General features: G+C 44.0%; 1 protein-coding gene across 2 annotated transcripts in view; it reads right to left on the reverse strand.

Annotated features, from left to right (window-relative positions):
• LOC120949160 (box A-binding factor) overlaps nucleotides 1-12,819 on the reverse strand; it is a 64,096-nt gene that overhangs the window by 8,647 nt on the left and 42,630 nt on the right. The gene's annotated exons all lie outside the window — the stretch shown is intronic.

Raw genomic sequence — 12,819 nt, forward strand, 5'->3', positions numbered from 1 at the left:
GAAATTGGGAGAACCGCTTGAGTAGGAAATCAAAAAAAGAGTTGCAAATTCACGCCCGTACGGCTTTTGTGTGCGTGTGTGTAGTAATAGTAGTGGAAGGTAGTAGTAATAGTGGTAGTAGTAGCAGAAACAGTGAAAGTAAATGGGATCCATTAGCGTGTGCGTTTGTTCGCTTGGTTTTCTTTTTTCTTTTTTTGATACTGCTTTGTTTTTCATCAAAAAGACAATAGTAAAATGGTTGATAAAACGGAAAACTTTTGTGCCATTTTTGCACATAAAAATTTAATCCAATAAAAATACTTCAATAAGGAAAAAGAAGAGCAGCGGAATTAGGAATTTAAGTTACTAAATTAACTTAAAAGTGGCTTTTTAAAGAAATATCCTTTAAAAGTTTCACGTGAAACAAAAGGAAAACTATGGAATTATAAAACTATACTCGACAAAACTACCAAAAAGCTAGAAGTTGTTGAGATACATTCGTTTTACATGCTTCTTCTATTCAGTTATCTACTATTTATGGCTTTTTTGTATATAACAAGAAACCTAATATCACAAAACAAAGCTATTTCGTTAAGAAAAAGAAAAGAAAAAGGTACCAAACGAGTGCTAAACACGATTTCCACGCGTTCTATAGTAAAATACAAAAAGGAATAGTTCAACTTTCTACTTGCACAAATGGGCAGAGAATGTAAGATAAAAAAGTTCCAAAATAGACAGGGGAGGGAATAAAAAAAATACGATTGAAGTAGCAAAATTGGAATCAACGTGCAGGATTATTAAAAATAACGAACTTTGCTAGGTAGAAGGCAGCAATCGATCAAACGGGAGTATTGTGTTTGCAAATAATAGCTGCATACAACAGGTGGGGTAGAAGTGGTGAAGTGGAAAAAATCGTTATCGGTTTTGTTGCAGTTTTTTTGGTTTTGTTTTCAACTCGCTCTTTTTATCTTATTCACTTTGTTATTTTTCTTCTCTGTTCGTTTTCGTTCGAGTGTAAAATTAAATAAAAAACAAATAAATACCGGGATTCTTTTTTGTTTTGTCGCATTTGCACGCATATGTGAGCTGTAATACTGAACGTTGTCCGGTGACATCATTTGCCGTATTACTTGTTTTCTGTTTTTGCATATGCGTTTTTTATATATATTAAACCCGAGCTCTCTCTGTCTCCTCTTTCGTTGCACCAAATTTTGTTTCATTTTGTTTAACAATTTTACATACTATACACATAAGGTTTATAGGCTAAACGATTAAAAAGATTGTTTGTTTGAGTTTTGTTTGTTTGTTTGTTTGTTTTTTTTTTTACATCACGGTTAAGAAACACCACAACAAAGTGAAAATAGTTAAATATTGACATTTAGTACAGCTTGTATTTTTTTAGACGAGAAACTGTTGTTAATAATATTATTATTACTGATGCTGGAATTGGATGGTCAGCGCGATCTTGGGTATTAATAGTAGTGGTTGTGGTAGTAACAGTTATAGAGAGTAGTAAAAGGGTAAGTAAGTAGTGGTTTTTGGAATGCAGAAACGAGTTTGTTATGTTAATGAGCATGGCTTAGAGTTAGAGGTATAAATTGCGTGTGCGTCATGTATGTATGTATGGTTGCATTTTGCGTTTTGAGTGATTTTCCTTCCAGTGTTCCAGGTTTAAAGCCACTCTTTATAGTCTGGAGCTCATCGAAGCTGATGAATACAATTACAACAACTATAAAAAAAAACCTCACACATTCAAACGAACTTTAAAACATCGATCGCAAAATGATTTGTTATGGAGAGCATGGATTAAAACGAAGAATGAGTATAGTAAATGCATACAGAGACACAAAAATAATTAAATTAATGTTCCAGAAATAGCGATGCGTTGCAAACAAAAACAATATCCTTAACAGTAAAAAGCGACATCAATCGAGAGAGAAAGAGAGAAAGAGGGGTGAAACACTGACATCACAAAGCTGACACAAAAGACTGTAAAACAAAAATAAAACACTCGCACGTTCGCACTGACAACATTAAGCCAATGGGAAAACGCTGTGTAACTCAATGCGTGTACTGGAGTGGTAGTACGGAGTGACGAAAGGGTGATGGCATAAGGGAAAGGAGGTGCGCTGTCGAAATCAATTATGAGTTTAATAAAATGACACGATACATACAGCAGCCACACACACACGCACACCTTCGGAATGTCGAGTGCAGTGCAACGCAGGGCGCATCCATCGTGCGCAAATCCAACGCGATTCCAACGCGATTCCTACGCGTTGACGCCACGACGCCGACGATATACAACACACAGCAGCAGTAGCAGCCATAAAGCATGAAATATTCAAAACGGCAAAATAAAACTCGCATTCCCCCCCCCCTGAGTTTCCACCCCGGCTGGCCGTCTTCTTTTCAATCCTTTCCAATGTTTTCTCCCCGACGAGCGGCTTTTACGGTTCGCGAGTGGAAGTGATGATAAGTGAGAGGGATGACGGTGTGTATTGCCATCCGATCGATAGAGTGGTTCCATACCATCCATAAAATATTCCAGCACGTTCAGCACCACACACACACACGCACAGTGACACTGACACGGGTTTGGGAGTAATCGAAGAAATCAAATTAGCAAGGAATCGCGCGAGTAGATGCACCCGACGTTCCGGGGTTTTGCCCATTCCCCCGAGCAGCAGTCTTCTCCCTCTCTCTCCTCGTACATCAATGGAGAGGTGTTGAAAGCGGACAACTCCTGCTACCACCAGTCATGGTGTTTGTTAAGCCGTCGACAACAGAGAATATCGTTCTAAAAACGATCAGGGCCAATGGAGCTGCAAAGCGACCGGAAAATGGGGTTAACTGACCGTCCGGCAGGATACACCGACGAGAAAATCGCTGCTGCGAGGACGTTGATAAGCAGTAAATCTTACACGTCTACAAAACCACCTCTCGACATGAAAAGGCAGCCCACACCACACGGCCACACGCCCAAGCTCCAATCCTAATTACGCCAGCCACCCGAGAGTATCCTCCCCATCAAACTGACAGCTTGTGGAAGAGAGACGACACCGTCTGCATCTACTTTCCACATCAATGTGTCTCACCCACACACCATTCGGTTGATTGCACATTCATCTCATTAGAAAATGCGTCCTCGGCGCGGAAAAGGGGTATATCTCGTCCACCACGGCGCGCTTTCTGTCTCAGAGTACAACCGCTCTGTCCACTGCAGGAGGGACCGAGAAATCATGACTAATTTGCTTCTCCGCGCAGATAGTGTGTGCTGTGGGTTTATTGTTGTTTGTTGCCATCATCCCCAGGACGCTCACAAATCAGTCTCCTCACAACAACGCTATCACGCGGGAGACACTAGGCGACGGTTAAAATGTCACCGGAAATCATCCAACCACTGGAGTAAGTGTGTATGTGGGGTTCCAGTTTGGGGTAATAAATTAAGATGAAATAGTCTCCTCTGTGCTATTTGCAGGCATAAGTAATATGAGCTACGGGAGACAATGAGACACGTTTCCATTTGTGACAAACAATCGTGGGATGGGTTACGGTAAGGTGTGTTAAGGTAAAAGGTGTACTTTAAGGCACCATCACCCAGGTTGCAGTTAGGAACTCGTCTAGAAACAGTCCTTTCGACAACAGTTGTTTGAAATACATCTTTTTGAAGAGACAAAAGAGCGAGTTATCTGCAGGTAGAGGTCTCAAGTCTCAATTTCAATTATCATTTCAGATGTTGCACCTCCAAAGATTCCAGGCATTGGGAGACGTCAAAAGACATCATTTCGAAGCCGACGAATTCAAAAGTCTTTGATAACTTTAAGGATTCCCAACAATAAGTCATCAAATATAATTATAATGTGCCCTTTTTGCAATTTGCAATTTTCCTGCAACAACATCTGGCGAACGCAGCATTACATATAAGATCGCAAAAGAGCAACTTCAGAGTTCCCACACTGAGTAACTTCAACAGTTGGACGTAGTTGGACCGAGGACTCATCCAGACCCGTCCTTCCAAAGCATGATAAATTCAATAAACCCACCACAACAGCGAAAACACACACACAAAACCCTTTCCACAATAGACGAACGAACGAGAAAAAAAGGGGAAGAAACGACGAGTGGCCAATCTTGTGTCTCGAAAGTTTTTGTGCACGAAATTAACAATCGATCGGGTTGATTTATGGAGATGCTTGCTCCACGAATAAGAGTGCTATTACTAGCAGTGACTTGTGTATCTGTCCTCTGCAAAGCACTCTTCCAACTGGCCTGCGCCTGGTGTGTCTTGTCGGTTGGGCAAGGGCGAAAAACTTCCTCCATTTGCTTTGTTTTAAATCTCCTTTACCTTGGTGCAGCCGTTCCCTAGCACCGGTGGACCACCAAACATTGCCCTAAAGTCTCTACAGTAATGTCTCATTCATGCGACTCGTGCGACGGTTAAACCATGGAAATGGGGAATGTATAAGGAGCTATGCCTCCATTCGTAGTAGAGTTCCAGGGCAACGCTAGAGTGAATTGTCAGATGCTCATCAAGGGTGACGTACTTAAAGGTGTATCGTCGTTGTGCTGCAGAAGGACCGTGATATGGAGTGGGGAAAGTAGAAAGATACTTTGCCGTATTACCCCAGTCCCTATCACTCCAGTCCCGGAAACCAGGTGGCACCAACCGGTAGGAAAGTTCCATGCCATGCAAACTGTAAGTTAACTAAAATTTCAAAATTTATTTCCCCTAGACTATAATTAGACTGCAAAAGAGTTGTTTTTTGTCATACCAATCGATTTTCTGCCAAGTGCTTTTACCAGGCAACGTAGGACCTTACCCTACGATTTGGCTAAGCATACAACACACCATTTTTGCCTCCTCCAGTGCTCCAAAGTTTGGTGCCCATCGCTTGCCTTCCAAAATTGAAATTGGCTATGTCTACCCCGTGGCACCGCGGGCTAGGTTTAACGACATTTTATGCAAAACGCAACTCCGTAACTCACTTTCACCCTAGCCAGCTTACGCCTTTTCCGGATCAAAACACTCCTTCGTCCTTCCGGCACCGCTGTTGTGGCCCTATCAGCGGGAGGCTGCATCCTGGCTGCAAAACCAAACAAACAAACACCGTTTTCGCTTGCCGCTTTCTCCACCGCAAAAGGGCGCTTTTGAGTGATCAAATAGGCCCAACAGTTCGCCATCATGCCACCCCCTTCATACTCGTAGCGCACACGCAGGGGAAACGCATTCACCCGGAATTAAACCAGCATCCGGAGGCTGATTTTCCATTAGCGTTAGTAGAAGTGGTTAGATGTCAGTCTGGCGGCGGCGGCGGCTGTCGTTTGCCGTACAGGGCGACACCTTTATAGGATTGACGCGTTAGCAACGCAACGATCGAGTCCGGACGAGCAAATGCGTTGAAGGAGAGGAGACCGGACGGGGCGCAGTAGTAGTGGTAGTTGATGGGTTAAGTGATTTAACTCTCAACTAAGGTGCGCCGGAAACAGCGTTTGGAAGCGTTTTACTCATCTCAAGGGGCAGCAAATTTGGTGGAAAAGGTATATGACATATTAGTAAAAGATTTAAGTAGTTAGAAGCGCTTGTACTACACGTTTACATATACTCAATATGCAACCACAATCAACAAGCAATAATACAGCTTAGCAAACAACAAATTCGAGGATTGCTTTTTCATTACTCTTTTCAAAAAAACGAAACCAAAATAAGTGGCATCGCTCTCTCTGACTGAATCAGGCATTATCCCCATACACCGATTCCGTCCGCATGCTCTTTACATTTCCCAACGAATCGCATTTCAAATTCATAACTCGCGTATGATAACATCAACGACGATAAGAGGCAAAAATGTACCCAAAAAAGTAAATACAACTCATGCAGCAAATGCCTAGATAGAAGACTTCCACTATAGTGGTGGGAGCTCGAAATCGGACCTACCCGATTCCGATTCCGTGTTCGGAATCAATTCCGGAGCCGATTCCGATGCTGGAATCGATTCCGATTCCGGAGCCGATTCCTGAGCCAATTCCGGAATCGATTCTGGAGCCGATTCCGGAGCCGATTCCGGAGCCAACTCCGGAGCCAACTCCGGAGCCAACTCCGGAGCCAACTCCGGAGCCAACTCCGGAGCCAATTCTGTAGCCGATTCCGGAGCCGATTCCGGAGCCGATTCCGGAGCCGATTCCGGAGCCGATTCCGGAGCCGATTCCGGAGCCGATTCCGGAGCCGATTCCGGAGCCGATTCCGGAGCCGATTCCGGAGCCGATTCAGGAGCCGATTCCGGAGCCGATTCCGGAGCCGATTCCGGAGCCGATTCCGGAGCCGATTTCGGAGCCGATTCCGGAGCCGATTCCGGAGCCGATTTCGGAGCCGATTCCGGAGCCGATTCCGGAGCCGATTCCGGAGCTGATTCCGGAGCTGATTCCGGAGCTGATTCCGGAGCTGATTCCGGAGCTGATTCCGGAGCCGATTCCGGAGGCGATTCCGGAGCCGATTCCGGAGGCGATTCCGGAGCCGATTCCGGAGGCGATTCCGGAGTTGGCTTCGGAACCGAGCGGACTCCGGAGCGATATCAGTTCGGGAATCTCCATGAGAATGGATCTTTTGCAAGTAAATTTGGATTTTTGCGGTTATCAATATGTAGTATGATTGGACCTAAACGCCTATTTTTATGGCGATGCCGAAACTGACTCCGTTTGGTAGCCGATTCTAATCTATGAGCCATTTCCGACTCGAGAGCCGACTTCGATTCCGGAACCGATTCCGTAGTCGATTCCGGAACCAAATCCGATTCCGGAATCAATTCCGGAGCCGATTCCGATTCTGGAGCCGATTCCGTAATCAATTCTGGAGCCGATTCCGATTCCAGAGTCGATTCCGGAACCAATTCCGGAGTCGATTCCGGACCTACTATCCGGAATCGATTCCAGAAAACTGCGGAGCTAGCCGGAATCGATTCCGACAAAAACTACATTTTTCCCATCACTATTCCACTAGAATGCTTCTCCTCGAGCGAAACTTGTCTCACAAGATGAAACAGAGGAGAAACGCTTCAACATTTTCTGTTTTTATTTACTTAAAACCAACCTCCTCTTCAAACCGAAAAAAGCAATTTCATCATAATGCACTCCACCGTCGGTGTACAACATATCACAGGCGCAGAAGGCTGTGCCCTCCCCTTCTGGCTAACGTTGACAGGTTTACAAATAGCAGCCGGCTTTGAAGATGATGGTTGTTCCCCTAACGGCACAGAAATGATGAAATGATTAAAAAAAAACCCATTCCTTTTGTGCGGATTTCAATGAAGTCAAATTTAATTAGAGAAGAAAAAAAGCACGACACATAAACACGCATCTGTGACCGTCCCTTACACCGCCTTGCAAAAGGGTTTGCATCACAGAAGTCACCAAAAAAAAACCCATTGAAATCCCTTCACCCGTGTGTGTGCGGTGCTATTTAATCAATACGCTCGTTTACCCCTCAATACGATGCTTAAATAGATTTGCGCTGAATGGTTTACCCCTTTCAAACGGAACCTGTTCAAAGCGTCCAACTAATTGCTCAAGCTACCGCGTGTGTGTGTGTGTGTGTGTGTGTGAAAGGAAATGGAAATGATTTTTTATCGCTAGCGCTCTGGTTGGATAACCAACGATGCAACAGAGGGAACTTTATTAAATCATTAAAATAGTCCACCGAATGGAGGGAAAGGCTTCTTCTCTACACAACCACAGCAAGTGAATTACAAACCCAAAAGCTCGTTTTTTTCCTTCTTGACGAAAGTTCAGCTCATTTCCTTCGCCCCCCACAAATGCTATTAATTTATTCAACCACACCTCATGCTCCGGTGGTCCCCCTGTCTACCATCGCAATGGCGTCAAAAATCCAATCCGTACGCCAATCGGGTAAAAGCTTCTTGTGGCCCGTTGCACCGTCGTGTTGGTAGGATCAGGCGATACACTCATTCCCGAGCCAGAGCCCGAGGTTCACGGCTCCACTAATCAAACTGTGCCTCAAAGTATTGGTGATTGCGAGAGCGCGCGCGGGAAGCCTCACCGAAGGGCGAAAGCAGCAAATTCAACTTCACAAACGTCAACATCAGCAGCAACAACAACAACCCACCAACCACCCCCCCCCCCCCTCGTCAGCATGGTAAAATTTTCATTTCCATCGAAGGAGGTCACGAAACGGTATCCAATGACGTCGTTCGAGATGGGTTTTCCCCCCATCCAACCATCTTCCCATCCTGCCTGGACAAACAACACACACACAAGGTTGACATTTTGTGTGCCCCTGGTGTGTTTTCTTGTACCAAGGCAGGGTGATGGTGGTGGGCGCCATCAAACCTAACCCCCCCCCCCCCCCCTACGGCCCCGGTGTGGCGTGTGCAGATGACTAGAAAGAAAGAAAAGCGAAGGGAGAGCACACTTCGCCGGCACGACAAAGAAAGGTCGCGACGCGTTTTCACTCGACAGCTTTCCATCATTGCGGACACCACTGGCACCACCACTACTACCTTCAAAACACGATGGGGGTTGTATATGTGTGCGGCTTTCTGTGCGCCCTTTTTTGTGTGAGTCTGCGTGCATGCGGTGATGGAATAGCATATTCCACACACAAAGTGCAAGGATACAACACACACAGGGTACAGTGCAAGGCAACGAAAATCAATACTGAAAAACATCAATCAATGTCAGTTGCCGGGGAGAGCGCGCGCGCAAGTGGTAGGAAAAAAAGACGTGCGACAAGGTGGTTGGTGTTGGGGAGGCTTGACTTGGTATGGAACAGTTTTCTGACCACTTTAGTTTTACTTCGTCTTTTTTTTTTTAATCGGATTCCGTTTGACCGTCTGACATTTATATTTCAATTTTTTTTTTGTGTGTTTTTTTGCAACTTGGTTTTATAATTGCTCTTGGCAGATTTGTGCTGCTTTTAGAAGTGCATTTAGCAATGGCATTAGAATATGAAAAATTATCTTCCAGTAGGTATATTTTAGGTATATTTTAAAGTAAATGATTTTCATCATTTTTCTTCTGCAACAGTGGGATGTTTTAGAGAAAACATAACTCGGAATCGTGCCACATGAAAAGCAATGCATCACAATCAATCAATAAACATAGTAACAAGTAAATAAACATGGAGTCTTGAAACGGAACGAAATGCTCTCGAATTTCTTCCTCTTTGTGTAACATGCGATCTGCCAAATTCATCTTCTAAGACTTCTGAGGAATAATTAATCAAGTGTTACTCCGACAGAGAAATATTAGTCGCAATATGACAGCGAAGTCTATATTCAAAAAGCATTTCGGAATTTAGGATACAACCGAAGTACCGTGAAACCGTTTCAAAAGAACAACTAGTGTTCTAAACGTATATTATTTAATAAACATACGAAGTACTAGTACCCCGCCTATTAACGCACTAATACGCCTATTAACGCACTAATACGCCTATTAACGCACTAATACGCCTATTAACGCACTAATACGCCTATTAACGCACTAATACGCCTATTAACGCACTAATACGCCTATTAAAGCACTAATACGCCTATTAACGCACTAATAGGCCTATTAACGCACTAAAACTAATGGCTAATAAGTATACAGTGGAACGCCGTTTATCCAGGCTCATCAGGATTCGACCTCGCCAGGATCCTCGAATAAGACGAATAATGGGACCAGTATATGCTTTACAAAGATTCATGATTCTCTATGGATTCATGAATCTCTAAAGATTCAGGAATCTCTGAAGATTCTTGAATCTCCAAGGATTCAGGAATCTCGTAAGATACCGTAATCTTCCAAGATCCGTTAATCTTTAGAGATGAATGATTTTAAAAGTATTGAATTTGCTCGATCCCATACAGTGGTACAGTAGTTAACTCGCACTTAACAACATACCCGTCGTGGGTTCAAGCCTTGTTTGGACCGTCTCCCCGTAACAATACAAACTGTCCAGTTGTGCATACCAAGAAGTCTCCAAATCCTCTGTAGGCTGGCATGACCACATAGGTTGTTACGCCAAGAAGAAGAATAATAAGAAGCTCAAGCTCCTATGATTTTTTGAAGATTTATGAAACTCTAGAGATTCGAGCATCTTTCGAGATATAAGAATATATGATATATGATATCTTATGAGCTTCACGATTCTTTCAAGATTCGTAAATCTTTCGAGATTCATTATTCTTTTGAGATTGGTGATTCTATAGAGATCAACAAATCTTTGAGATTCATGAATCTTTTCAACAGATATTCATATTTATTGAATCGTTTCAAAGATTCAGTCAGATTCATGAATCTGAATCAGATTTATCCAACTCTAATTAAAACGTCTTGAGCTTAAAAGGATTTTTTGTTATATATTTAACATTAAATACCATTTCCGTACGACTCACTATATGTACCGAACCATCATGATTTCCTTGTTAGTACGGATGAGTCGATAGAAAATCCATTCACTACCAATGATAGCACTGCACAAAATTATTAAACCTGTTTGTGTGTGAGTGTATGTGTGTGTAAATGAAAATCTACCATCAACCAATAATAACTGATCGAACCGTCGAAGATTGGCATTCAGAAAACGCTCCCTTGCGCACATACTTTGTGCAACATATTTCACTTCTTGCAGTCCGCGTTTTGCCCGCCCCACACCTACGCCCGCTTGTTTTTAAACGAAATTTCTATTTGCTGCGCTCACTACCGCTTTGCTAAAGAAGCTGTAGATACACACACACAAACACACACACACACTGTATTACGGTACCATCACGCCAACCCGGCTCTTCCAGCTCTTCCCGGCAGTGGCACGCCAACACACCACCTCGAATGCTGGCGTCTACGGGACAAAGCGGCTCTCCCTCGTAGTGTTACGATGTTACTATCGATTGAATGAATATTTCAGACAATAACACGATGCCCGTTGACCGAAAGAACGTGTAGAGACCACCATCCACACACACCTCCCACCGCCGTTCAATTCTCATCGGACACATTTTACAAAAAACCTGCAGCAGAATCAGCAGAAGGGAACCAAGCAGCAGAAGCGCTGTTGCTGAAGAGCTGTCAGCAATGCGTTTTTCGTACCGTGCCGGTTAAATCTCCGTGCAAAAAGAGAGAAAGCGAGACGGAAACTATCTTCTCTCCTCACTGGGGGGGAAGGGATTTGTAAGCCCAAACATTGTTCCTCGCTCCAGCGAAGCTAACCGAATAAAAGGGGAGGAAAAAGGTTCCACACCAGCCGGCAGGAGAAAGTGATACTAAAATATTCAATTTATTCGTAGAAGCTCGCACCATTCGGCCACTTGCCGCATGCTACTTCGGGATGCGCCCGTAGGTCCTGCCGCATGCAGGTGACCAGAGGGAGAAGCATCCACAACGCAACGAAAAGAAAAAGCACAGAAAACAGTAACGATGGATTTGACGATAAATTGAAAGCACTAGCAAACTGGGGCGGGAGAGAGAGAGCAGCGAAATATTGCTGATTGGATCAATACAAATCTGCAGACGGTGGATGGAGGATCGCATGGCAGGTGTGGCAGAGATGATGTGCAAAAATAACGGCAGACTGACTGATTTGACTTTTTAAAGCGTTCCTCCTCCTTTTTTGTGGATGAAGTCACGGTACACGAGAATCATTGATTGCAATTTCGGCGCTTATTTCTGCGAAATTGGTTGCCACCCAACGCACACTACACTACAGTTTAGATATGCAAAACAGAGTACTCAAAAAATGTACTTTTCATTTGATCAATCAATCAGCTTAATAAAGTGCATTTGATATTTTCAGCCAACTTTTTGATGCTTTCGATATGCGCGCACCTAAGAGCATTCTTGCTTTTTAGAACTCTATCCCGTTGTGGCGAGGAGCGGGAAATTGACTTTTAAGTTCTCACAGAAATGGAATGTAACGAGCTCCTGTCCAGTGTGGCTGGTCCGTTTGGTAATAAGAGGAAACTCCTAATACCAATACTTTTCCATTTAGCTTTGAGAACGACACGCGCGGCCACATTCCTCCTTTTGGATATTGAAAGCAAACATTCGCATCCGTAATTTGCTTCACGGCTTCAGTCGGCTTTGACTTCGATTAACCAAACTCTACATTGGGCCACAACACAGAGGCCACAACACAACCGACCAGCGTCACAACGAGTCGCATGGGATCGTTTACCAGACTGCATCACAGGTACCGCTTCATGTGAGAGGGAAAAAGAAGAACCCAATTAAACTGGATGTCCATAACCCAAACCCAACACAAACACACACCCTAGGCATTGAGATCTGTGAGCATTGAACTTCAGTACTGTTTTGACTTCCCACTTTAGGGGACACGGGGAACGCAAACTGCACAGGTTCACAGGATAACGAAGACAAGTAACAAGCAACCTGGGAGAGGGATACAAAAAAAAACCTCGAACATGATCCATTTTGATTGGAATAGAGCAGGCACTAGGAACTACGAGCGCGCTGCAGTAGAGTCTTGCGATATGGGAAATTGCTCTGTTCGATGTCATGGGTGTAGTGCTATACATGCACTACACACACCCACACACACGAGGATTATGCAGCACCGAAAATGTCATCCTCAACGGGTACACACCTGGTACGTGGCTATGCGGTTTTGGGTCGGGGCTCATGCAACTGACAGTGTCTGCACATTTTGAAACGGAACGGCATTGTAAAAAGAAGCTGTCTAGTCCATGGAACACACGATGGAAGCAAGTGTGTGTGTGTGTGTGTGTGTGAGGTTCCGAAAACAATTCAATGGTGTTCTTTGGACCCAATTCTATTTCCGATGCATTGTTTTCGACTATTGACGTACGGCGTCGTACGTCATCCAAT

Source organism: Anopheles coluzzii, chromosome 2, assembly GCF_943734685.1.
Source record: "Anopheles coluzzii chromosome 2, AcolN3, whole genome shotgun sequence".
In the NCBI taxonomy this organism is placed as follows: domain Eukaryota; kingdom Metazoa; phylum Arthropoda; class Insecta; order Diptera; family Culicidae; genus Anopheles; species Anopheles coluzzii.